General features: G+C 45.2%; 1 pseudogene; it reads right to left on the reverse strand.

The window, feature by feature from the left end:
* Window positions 1–7,824: 7,824 nt before the first annotated feature.
* LOC132765004 (POU domain, class 5, transcription factor 3-like) lies at window positions 7,825–8,585 on the reverse strand (annotated as a pseudogene).
* Window positions 8,586–12,625: the final 4,040 nt, after the last annotated feature.

Consider the following 12,625-nt stretch of genomic DNA (forward strand, 5'->3'; position numbering starts at 1 on the left):
GGTTTGTCCTTGCCAATGCTATGCTAATGCTCAAACCATTATATTGACTTGCCTATAAGCCAAGGGAGGGAAATGCAGCAGCTAGAATTTTTATTTCAAAAATAAAAATAGATACCAATGAAATGATATGATAGAAGACGGAAAATCCGCATTTTTCCGTACCTGGACGATTGGTTGCTGGCCTCAAAATCTCCGGACCTTTTACAAAAACAGGTCTTTCTGACGCTCAACCTTTTACAAGGCCTCCGCCTCCAACTCAATGCCTAAAAGTCTCATCTCGTCCTGACAACATCAATAAAGTTCATCAGGGTCCACTTCGACTCTCTATCAGACTATATCCCTCCCGATGGCCAGATATCAAGCCCTCCAGCAAGAACTAAAACGATGCAGAGCCTCCACAAGAATCAGAGCGCGACACATTCAAGTCTTGCTAGGCCACATTGCATCTACAATAATGGTCACACCATTCGCCAGGCTCAAGATGCGCCCTCTTCAGTGATGGTTCCTCGACAATTTCAACCCCTCTCGAGACTCTGACCTCAAAGTACTGTCGATGTTGACGTCGGTCCGACAGTCCCTGGCATGGTGGATGCACCGACAAAACATTTGTGTGGGTCTTCCATTTCATCCCCAACAACCTTCCATAACCCTGACAACAGACTCCTCAACCTTCGCCTGGGGAGCACACACAGGTCACCTCTCCATTCAAGATGTCTGGTCTCCTCTGGAGAGGCTGCACCACATAAACTATTTAGAACTGTTGGCGATTTTCAAAGCCCTCAAGGGTTTTCTCCTAATCACGAAGTGTCACACGATCGAAGTACAGACCGACAACATAGTGGCCATGTACTATATAAACAAAAAGGGAGGCACGGGTTCCAGAAAGCTCCTGAAACTGTCGATAACATTGTGGGAGTGGTGCCGCCAACATGTGATCTTCCCCACGGCGATCCATCTCCCAGGCAAGTTGAACGATCAGGCCGACTCCCTCAGCCGATTGACGTCGACATCCCACAAGTGGAAACTCGACCCAGAGATACTACAGGGCATCTTCGAAGAATGGGGTCTGCCGACTATCGACCTCTTCGCTTCACCGGAGAACCACCATCTCCCCCTGTTCGGAGCTCGTCTTCCCCGAGACGAGGCCACAGGGTGCCCCGGGGACGCTTTCTTGCTGGACTGGTCGACGGAATTTATGTACATATTTCCGCCGATACCATTGCTGCTCAGGGTCATCGAAAAGATCGAAATGGCATACACCAACTGCATCCTGATTGCTCCGGAATGGCCGAGGCAAATCTGTTTTCCCACCCTTCTTCACCTCTCCGACGGCAAGCTGATCCACCTCCCCCATCACCCAGACTTATTGTCGAGGGAAGGTGGCCTTCTTCTCCATCTGGACGTCAAGTCCCTCCACCTCACAGCCTGGAGCATACTTGCATAGCGTCCCTTCGACCCGAACTCTGCTCGATCCTCGAAGCGGCACACAAACCCTCGATGTCTAAGGCCTACGCTTATCCTATCGGTCGCCTCCAGGGTTTTCTTCGAGACCGACCGCCCAAGGAGGTCCCGCCATCGATACCGACGATCTTAGACTTCCTCCTGACGTTGGCCAACCAAAACCTCACTTTGGCCTCGATAAAGTCCTACGTGCCAGCAATCTTGTGGTACCTCCAGACCTTCTCTTTTCCAGCACCATTTAATGAAGACTTTCATCAGGGGTTACACCCATCTACATCCTCCGGTGCATCCACCCACACCAGGATGGAATCTGGACCTTGTGTTATCCCACCTCTTGGGTCCCCCCTTTGAACCCCTTGCCACGGTGGATCTTCGACTCCTTTTCTGGAAGGTGTCTTTCCTTTTCGTCATTACGTCAGCTCGAAGACCCTCTGAGTTGTCGGCTCTTCGAGTCGACAAACCTTACATGCTGTTTCATGCTGACCGGGTGGTGCTTAGAACCGACATCACCTTCTTGCCCAAGGTAGTGTCAGCTTTTCATGTCAACGAGGACATTGTGTTACCGGCTTTCTTTCAAACCCCATCTTCCTCAACTGAAGAAAGACTCCACACCTTTAACTAGGGGATAAAAGTTCCAAGTACGGGAAATATAGCCAGATGAAGCATCGTTGGAATCAAGTACAGTTCTCGTCCTTTGTTTCATGGAAGCTTTGCCTGGAAGATTTCTTGTCTAAGTATTTCTTGTTCATGGTTTGGACTCTTGGAATGTATCTCATGCCTTAGATTAATGTTTCCTGTTTTTCCTGAATTATATTAGAGAAGTGTGGACTTGGTTTTTATGGACTTTGCTGGACTATTTTTGCTGGACTATTTCCTGGACTATTTTTGCTCCTGCTTATCTTCTTACCTAATTGAATTTACCTGTTTATTTAAAGTGCTTTTTACTTGCTGCTTTTAAATTTTATTCAATAAAAGGATTGTTTTCCAATCAATGGTGTGGTGTTTACAGCCAGAGAGCTTTACATGACCTGGAGTGCAACAACCCTTTCCTTCCCTCCTATCTATCTCTCCCTTCCTGCCATCTGAGCCTCCAGTCTTTCTTGAAGCGTGGGCATGAGGTGGTGCTGGGCAAGGCCAGGCAGGGCTCCTTCCCTCTCTCCCCGGCCTGGATTTCCCTACCATCCAGTAGATGGTGCTGTTTTTGATGCCAAGCATTTTTTTACCTGTCAGATCTATATAATTGAAGGTATGTGGATACATAAAAACATTCACCTGTTCGAATACTATGTTGTGTCCAATTTTCAAAGCGATCAGTGAAGTATTTTAGGAGATTTGAGGTCATTCACACACAGACATTTACATTTTTATTTATATAGATTTTGCCTTCACTGTTTTGTTTTAGCATATGTATTGACCAATAGGGCCCGGATATTCCTACAGAGAACATTTTAAGTCACATTTGTGAATAATTAAATTGCCAAAACTAAAAATGCAGAGTTGGAAGAACTGACTACATATACCTGTAATTCCCACTATTGTCTTCAAGTCTTGTACTTCATAAGGAATCAAGTCATATTCCTGGTTAGAATCATAGAATCAAAGAGTTGGAAGAGACCTCATGGGCCATCCAGTCCAACCCCCTGCCAAGAAGCAGGAATATTGCATTCAAATCACCCCTGACAAATGGCCATCCAGCCTCTGCTTAAAAGCTTCCAAAGAAGGAGCCTCCACCACACTCCGGGGCAGAGAGTTCCACTGCTGAACGGCTTTCAGTCAGGAAGTTCTTCCTCATGTTCAGATGGAATCTCCTCTCTTGTAGTTTGAAGCCATTGTTCCGCGTCCTAGTCTCCAGGGAAGCAGAAAACAAGCTTGCTCCCTCCTCCCTGTGGCTTCCTCTCACATATTTATACATGGCTATCATGTCTCCTCTCAGCCTTCTCTTCTTCAGGCTAAACATGCCCAGTTCCCTAAGCCGCTCCTCATAGGGCTAGGGTTGTAACATTTGTTTTTAAAGTACCTTCAGAAATGATGTTACGGTTAGTTATTGTGTTATACTGCATTGCCTATTCCTTCTTGAACAACGTCCTTTGCCATCATTTTATTCTAGTGCCTAATTTATTATGCCTGTAAGTGTATTACTTTTAAGCATGATAAAATGGATTTTAATGTAATTGTTATTTGCAGCAAGCCTGCACTGTCATGTATTTTAAGAAGACTGTTTTCTTTAAGGGCTCGTTGACAGCTGATTGTAACCTTGAATTGAAATACCATAATTAATGAAAAAATGAGGCATGAAAGTTGGAGGGGAAATCTTACTATATAAAGAAAACTCTTGACCACTTGCATTAGATTGTGAGGAATGCAAGGGTAGAGACATTATTATTTTATATGAGTCTATACTTTGGTGTTGGCAAGTGCCCAATTGAATCCAGTTTGTTATAAATATGTGTGGTTTGAAAATAATGATGATTTTGTAGGGTTTCTTAAACCAACACTTCCGTCTGGAAGAAAGATTTACAATGGCTGCTAATGAAGAATGCTACGTCAGAACACATCTGGCTTTTGTTCAAATGATGAGATTTTGGGCTATCTTATTTCCTTCAACAAATTATTTATGTGCAATGGACCCTTTCTTCTACCATGATGATAGTGTGCACTGTTCATTTAAATAATTATTTTAATTATTTATTTTCTATGGATGTATGTTTTAAGTTATATATAACTAGCTTGTGTACCTGGCGCTACCCGGATTATTAGAAGTCATGTGTTTATTTACAAAATGCATAAGGTTGTAGGTTTACTACAACTTGCATCATAGCCAGATTAAACCCCTGAAACTCCATCAATATGTAAAGTTATGTTGGGCAAGTTTGCTTTAGATGTATCATTGGTGTGGTTCAGTGTGCTCTCTCTGGCTGCAGGATGAATTACAACACTCACCATGGTTGGTCCCATCAAATCCCTCCAGTACCTTCAGTTATTCATGGACCGCGTCCATCATCCGTGGGGTGCAGAGTGCTCTTTGACTGCAGGTTAACTATAAATCAAACTTCCTATAACCAACAAATGTCAAGGCCAATCCCCCCCCAACCCACCAGTTTTCAAATTTTGGCATGGGTATGCGTGCCAAATTTGGTGCAGATCCACCATTGTTTGCATTCGCAGTGCTCTCTGGATATAGGCAAACTATTAATTACTATAAATCAAGGTGAATTTTCCCCAAAGTCCTCCTGTATTTTCATTTGGTCATGGGGATTCTGTGTGCCAAGTGAGATCCAGGGCCATCACTGATGGGGTCCAGAGAGTGCTTTGATTGCAGGTGGACTATTAATCCCAATATGTACATTGGCTATAAATCAAGGTGAATTTCCTCCAAACCTCTCCAGTATTTTTCTTTGGTCATGGGGGTACTGTGTGCCAAGTTAGGACCAGCTCCATCTCCGGTGGGGTGCAGAGTGCTCTTTGATTGCAGGTGAACTATAAATCCCACTACCTACAACTAACAAATGTCAAGGCCAATTCCCCCCAAAATCCACCAATATTCAATTTTAGACATATCGGGTATGCGTGCCAAATTTGGTGAAGTTGCGTTGTTGCTTGCGTTCACAGTGCTCTCTATATGTAGGTGAACTATAATTACTATAAATCAAGATGAATTTTCCCCAAAGCTCTCCAGCATTTTCATTTGGTCATGGGGATTCTGTGTGCCAAGTGGTATCCAGAGCCACTGTTGGTGCGCTTTGATTGCAGGTGAACTATAAATCCCAGTACTTACATACCTACAATGTCTATAAATCAAGGTGAATTTCCTCCAAACCTCTCCACATTGGGGGTTCTGTGTGCCCAATGTGGTCCAGGTCCATTGTCAGTGGGGGTCACAGTGCTCTGACTTGATGCAGGGTGAACTACAACTTCCATCCTGTGGAGTCAATCCCCCAAACTCCTTGAGTATGTTTATGACTAGTTTGTTCTGCTCTGCTTGTTGTGCACAGAGTTGAAAAAAGGAGGAAAGGGTTAAGGGAGAGGAAGTGGGCAGGATCATGCAAATTCCACTCCAATATTGAGAGTAAGAAACCCTGGGATGTTTATGGTGAAGGAAACATGTAAAAACTAGGATGAAATTGTCCACGAATGAAAGCATTCCTTTGGTGGCGAGCAGTATGGTGTTTGGGGAGGACTTTGGCAGGGGTTGAGCTACATGTTCATGGCTCTCGCTGTAACCTGAAATGTCCTTGGAAAGAAGGCTTTGGGCGGCTTAGCTGTGTTAAAGCTGTTTGTGGAAGTGGGAACCTGCCTGTGGAAATGGACACACACATATATACACATTTTTTTCTTTTATGGTGGATATAGATAGATAGATATGTTAGACCATGCTTTAAGCTTTGGGGAAAGGCAGGATGATGATAATTAAAGTGATTTATACTTTTATGCCCAGAAAATACAACCAAAAAAAGTACATGCATGATGTTATCAATGACTTCTAATGAGCAATACCCGTTAAGTAATTATTGTTTCCTAGGACCTTGTGTCTAACACCATGGATTGCAATATTGTTGTTTAAAATCTATTCTTTTTTTACTCCTGGAAGGCTTTGCCCTTCTTAAGGTCCATTAATCTTAAATATACACCAAATTGGAGCCTTGGCAAGCTATAATGGTAATTGATGACCAGTGGGACAGAGCGGTCAGAGCAGAAGGCTCATGATATGAATAGGACCTCAGAGTTTTCAAACTAGGTTGAGAGCAATGAAGAAGTGGCTTGCTTTTTTTCTTTCATAAAATAAATGCTGTGAGGTTTTTGCACCAATGTGTCCAGAAAATACTTGCTAAGCTAATTTTAAATATGATGATGTAGTTGTTTTAAAATTAACAGCTAATTCATGCTGAGGTTACCTATATCGGAATTCTACTTCCTCCAATGCACCTCTTTGCAATGTTATGTAACCATGTCTCTCCATGGATATGGAGGTTTTGCTGTATAGTGTTCCCTCGTTACTTCACTGTTCGCCTTTCGCGGACTTGCTTGTTTCACGGTTGTTGTTTTTTAAATAAAAATATTTTAAAATATTTAGAACAATGCTTAGAACTTACCTGTCCGAACGCATCTCCTCCTAGGAACCTACTAGGACGTTAAGATCGTCTGGAGAAGCCCTGCTCTCAGTCCCGCCTGCGTCACAAGTACATCTGGCTGGGATGAGAGACAGGGCCTTCTCAGTGGTGGCCCCTCAACTGTGGAACGTCCTTCCTACAGGTATTAGATCGGCCTCCTCCTTGTTAGCTTTTAGGAGGAAAATGAAGACCTGGCTGTTCAAGCAGTAATTTGAATAGGCAGTGTAATGAATATAGGAATATGGAACAATTGGATGATGAAACTGGATCCTGACTCTAATTATGAGACATTAACGAGATGTTTATTGATGTATAATATGATACAGTTCTAATTGTTTAACTGTTTTATGTTGTTTTGAGCCTTGAATTTTACTATTGTTAACCACTTTGAGTCGCCCGAGGGTTGAGAAAAGCCATATACAAATATAGTAAATAAATAAACAAGTAGAGAGGGAACACTGAACAGAAAGGCCCTGCTACGGCATGAGAGAAAAGCACCTCGTTGTTGCTTGGGCCCCCTCTCCGGCTTTTCTTCCCTCCGGGGAGAGCTCTTCCCTCCTTGCCCACTTTACCTTCCTCCTCCTCCTCCTCCTCCTGGACCTCTTGCCACTGCTTGGGCCCTGCATCCGTGGCGCGATTGAGACTTCACTGCCTGGGCCTCTTGCCACTGCTTGGGCCCCACCAACCGCGGTGAGATTGAGGAGGCAGCAGAGGTGTTGCAGGGCCCAAGCGCTGAGGAGAAGGAAAGTAAAGAGGGCGAGGAGCGAAGAAGAGCCACCCCCCGAAGGGAAGCGGAGTCGGGGAGGAGGCGTCCCTACATTGCGGAATTTCACTTATCGCAGGTAATCCTGGAATGTAACCCACGATATGTGAGGGAACACTGTAAACCAGATTCACTAGGAGATGGTTCCTTTGCAAAACCATCTTTAACAACTTTATTTGTAGACCGCCCTCTCTCCCCAAGGGGAGTTTTGTGTGTCAGTTTACACACAAAGAAGGCAAACTTTCAATGCCCGAACTCAAACAGAATACAAAAGTAACCATGAACTTGTGACAAAAGAGAAATTGACACCAAAATGAGGACCAAATACAAATAATCGAATAAACCTAATTATACTAATGACATCAATTAACCATTTAAACATAAAGCCTTCGACAATACATTAAAATGACTATCAAGGTTGTTCTTCTCATGTACCACAGCAGCAGTGGACTACAGGTAGGTTAGCCAGCATTCTGGTAGAACTGTAATGCCCTAATCCTCCTCCTCCTCCTTTTTGTACGCCAAAGTGCTCAAGTGTGTTTCCAAGAGCTCCTGCAAGTTCTCATTCACATTTGCTTCTTGCAGCCAACGCTGGAGGAGTGGTTTCAGCTTGCTCATGTTCTTGAAGCTGAGCTGCAAAGCTTCAAAACAGCAGATGGTGGTCTGGCTGAACATCTTCCCATACAACCATCTCAGGGACAGTCCCATATCTGCCTGCATCCTTTTATGCTTCAGCTCCTTGGCAAATTGTTCCATTTGTGCTGAGGTCATGTACTCCTGGGCGTCATCCTCCCTTCCTCTGCCTTCCTGGGCTCCTTTCCAGGGGGGGGGGTGCCCTCTTCGCTGGGGCTGGGGCTCCCGTGGCTGTGGGGGCTGCTGTGCCACTGGTGCCGGTGCTCCTGGCGCTGTTTCCTCCGGGGCTGCGCAGAGGCTGGGGCCCGTAACCTGGAGAGGAGTAGCCAGCTGCTGCTGCTCCGGCACTGTTGGGGCCCACCATGTAGTAGTAGTGGGCCCCATCATTGGGCACCATATGGTGCCTCCAGCTTGACCTTGGGGCCCTTGGCTTCCCTGGGCGGAGGCAGGAGTCCTCCATAGGGACTCAGGGTCAAGAGCCTGCCCGGGGGCCCATAGTCCGGCTTGAACCCATTGTAAGCCTTGGGCACGAAGGGAGGCCCCGGTTCCGAATGAGGTCCTGCCAGGAGGTGGCTGAGACCGTTTTGGACCAGGAAAAAGTAGCCCGGGTGGCCCGCCATGGCCGAGGGGAAGCCCTTGAAGGATGGAGACATTGAGTTGGAAGCTCAAAGGTCTGAACTGAGAGTCTGAAATGCCTTGGGGACTTGAAGAGGAAAGTCCAAAACTTCTCCTGGACTTGAGAAGAGAGTCTAACACATGGTTTGGACTTCAGGAGTCTTGAATGGGAAGAGACTACCCCAAACAAGACAGACAGAAAGCAAGCAAGGCCAAGCTTCTCCTAAGCTCTTCCTCACTTCCAGGTTCTCCAACTTCAGCTTTCTTCTCTCCAGCAGCCCCCCAAACTCAATACCTAGAAGCTCATCTTAAGTATTTCAGGTTCTGGTCAATGGCCGGGTCAAGCCCAGGTGTTCAAGAAGAAGGCCTTTTCTTTGCTCTTGGCAGGTGGCTTCAAGATGTGAAGCAGAGCATCCCAGGCTCAGAAGGGAAGAAAGGAAGGTTTTCTCATCTCAGTGCCGGTAGTGCTGCCCCCTCCTCATGTTCTCACTTTAGTGCTATAAATACAGTGCTCAATCCAAAAGGCATTTTGCCAAACAAGCTGATCTAATTGCTGTCAGTCCTGATTTTATAAACCTTCTGAGTCCTTGATTTACAAAAGTTAGGGGAGGGCTGAAAATCAGCTTCCATTTTTAGGTTGTTTGCAATCCAATAGACCAGCAGACTATCAAAATGTAGAATGATTGAAGGCTTTTTAAATTCCTTGAAAACTTTAATCGGAACGATGGGGCAACACCTTCTGAGAGTGTGACTTGTCAAGCAAACCCAGATTTCCATGGCTTAGTGGGGATTCTTCGAACCCTCATCTCTCAAGAATTGTAGTCCAACCCATATTGGCTTCAATATAACCTTGCTGTTTGTATAATCGGTATAAATAAAAATGTAAATGCCTGTTTGTTCAAAACCTTAAATCTCCCAAAATACTTCACAGATTCCTTTGAATTTTTGGCACAATGTAGTATTTGAATAGGCACATGTTTCTATGTTTTCACATACCAAGTATTATATAGATGTCACACCTGTGACAGCTAAAAAATGTTTTTTAAAAGCGCCATCTGCTGGACATCAAAGCAACACAAACTACACTACATATTTTATGATTCTGTTTCAACCTTTCCGAATGCATTGGTACATTGCATTCTCATAGAATTTGATTTAATTTCATTTTGATTTAATTGTGTTTGAATTCTCCGTTGCCCTCCACTGGGGCTCCAAGCTGTTTGGACTTTGACTCCCTAAATTCAATCACACTAGTTTCTGGGAAATAAAGTCCAAAAAATAACATAAGGCGGCTCAAAAGTTGAGTGCCATATACAGAATTTATTTATTTTTATTTTGCTTTAGCTCTTCCTCTGAGCTCTTCCACATAGCCTTATAACCTGGAATATTAAGGCAGATAATCCACAATATCTGCTTTGAACTGGATTATCAGAGTCCACCTACCATATACTCCAGTTCAATGTGGATTTTATACAGCTGTGTGGAAGGAGCCCCAGAATATCCAGGCAGCAAATCTAACAATATCTGCTTTGACCTGGGTTATCTGAGTCCACACTGTCAAAGCAGATATTTCTTTTCCATTTAACCAGACTGGGTCAAAGCAACACATTGCCAGGTACAGCTAGTGCGTTATATAGACTGAACACAAGCCAGAGATAAACGGCTTCTCTCTCACTTTCCACATATATTTGCTTTGTTCATACAATCAACCCACAGATGCAGCGGCAATCTGTATATGGATTTACCCACCCATGGCTTGAAAATATTTTTTTTAAATCCCAAAAGCAACTTTGATTTTGCCATTTTATATTAGGGATAACTTTTCCCTACATCATTGTATGTACTAGTTGAGCTTCCACGGAAAGGCAAAAGATGGAACTCGCCAAGATGGCCGTCGGGCTCCTTCTCAGCCTCCAAGCCCCGCTAAAAGGTTGGGAAATGTTTCTGGCCTTCTCTTGCCTCCTGTAACTTTTCCAACAGCTCCTCACCAAGGAGAGGATTTATTCCCCCTAGCGGCTCCGGAGCTGCAATTGCAGGCCCTCGCCACTCCTCTCCAGCCTGCTACGCATGCACGCCCTTCAACCTCGGCACAGGGAGAAGTGGCTACGGCAGCTATGCCTGCGCATGCGCGCCTGTCAACATCTGCGCAGGGAGAGGTGGCTATGCCAGACATGCCGGTGCTCACCCCCCCCCCCCCCGATATTGGGAGAGCTCATGGCGGAAGCGATTGCCCTGCAGGGGGCTTCCTGCATGCAGAGGAGACAGCTGGCTTTCCTGAAGCAGAGGGCTTTATGGCTGAGCGGCCCATGCCCTCTCCTCTGGAGGTGCTTCTCTTCTGGATGATCAGAGGCGTGACAGTCTCTCGCAGGCAGCTGGGACCGCCCTCCCTCAAGCAGGGGGGCCCTCCCGCCCCGATGCTGCCTCCTACCTGTTACCTTCAGACTTCAGGAAGGAACCCAGCAGAGCCGATGCCAAACCACCCACTCACGCAACCCCAGCACACCACGGAGAAGGCCCCAGCACGCGCCATCTCCCTCCCAATCATCCAGGGGTTCCACACACCACAAGTATTGTTTGACATCAAGAAGCAGGGACCGGTCACGCTCCTCTTCCTCCTCGTCGGGAGATTCACAGAGGAGGGGTTGATCCCGTTGGTCCTGCTCGTCCTCTCGCTGGGGACCGTGTATGCTGGGCCTTATGCCCTTCCAAGGCTACTGGCAGTTAACACCCACGGGCCAATATGTGTTTGTGGCTCCCCCTGCACCTCCTTCTATTCCGATGGGTTGCGCTTTGGCTGGCCCCATGCCCATTCAGGAGGGGTGCACACTAGGCCTGTCGGTTTTGTTTCGTTTTTTCGTTAATTCGTTAATAATTCTTAATTTTTTGCATATCCGACGCGATATCAAAACATATTTTCAAACCCGGAAGGGTTTGAAAATATCGAAACAGCAGCCGCTTTTTTTTTACGATCTTCCGGTCGTCTCGGAAATGGAATGGCGGCTGCTGTACTGGCTTCAGTGCCCTGTGTCATGTGCTGGTTCCTGGGAGCCAATCCGGCGCCAGCAGTGCACCGTGGCTGCTTTTCATTGGCCGAGAAGGCCTATAAAAGGAGCTCCGCGCGGCCGCGGAGCTCATTTCGGCGCGCGGAGGCGAGGGTGGAGGACTGTGTGGGAGGGTTGTGCTCTGCTCTAGTCTGCAGTGCTTGCTTGGGTTCGTTGGTCCCTTAGCATAATAGCTTGCCTTTTACCTTTTGCTCTGGTGCTTGTTGCTTGGGTTCGTTGGTCCCTTTAGCCTTAGCCTTTTACCTTTAGTGTATTTTTTATTATTTTTACCTTTAGTGTATTTTTTATTATTTAAAAGAAACCTTTACCTTTAGTGTATTATTTTTGTTTTTTTTGCCTTAAGTGTATTTCATTTACCCTGTTTGTGCCTGCCTGCGTCTGGTGCACAGCAGGGAGAATTTTTAAGAAATATTTTTAAGAAGTATTTTTAAGAAATACTTTTAGTGTTGTGTTGTAGCTGGTCCCTGTGTGTTTGTGCCTGCCTGCGTCTGGTGCACAGCAGGGAGGTTTCCTCCTTTTTTTCTATTTCTGACCATTTTTAAGAAACACTTTTAGTGCATTTCAGACATTTATTCTTTTAAAAAAGTATTAAAAAAATTCAAAAATATTCCACAACTCTCCTGTGGCCTTGTGTTGTAGCTGGTCCCTGTGTGTTTGTGCCTGCCTGCGTCTGGTGCACAGCAGGGAGGTTTCCTCCTTTTTTTCCATTTCTGACCATTTTTAAGAAACACTTTTAGTGCATTTCAGACATTTATTCTTTAAAAAAATATTTAAAAAATTCAAAAATATTCCACAACTCTCCTGTGGCCTTGTGTTGTAGCTGGTCCCTGTGTGTTTGTGCCTGCCTGCGTCTGGTGCACAGCAGGGAGGTTTCCTCCTTTTTTTCCATTTCTGACCATTTTTAAGAAACACTTTTAGTGCATTTCAGACATTTATTCTTTAAAAAAATATTCAAAAAATTCAAAAATATTCCACAACTCTCC

This window comes from Anolis sagrei, chromosome 6 (assembly GCF_037176765.1).
Source record: "Anolis sagrei isolate rAnoSag1 chromosome 6, rAnoSag1.mat, whole genome shotgun sequence".
In the NCBI taxonomy this organism is placed as follows: Eukaryota; Metazoa; Chordata; class Lepidosauria; order Squamata; family Dactyloidae; genus Anolis; species Anolis sagrei.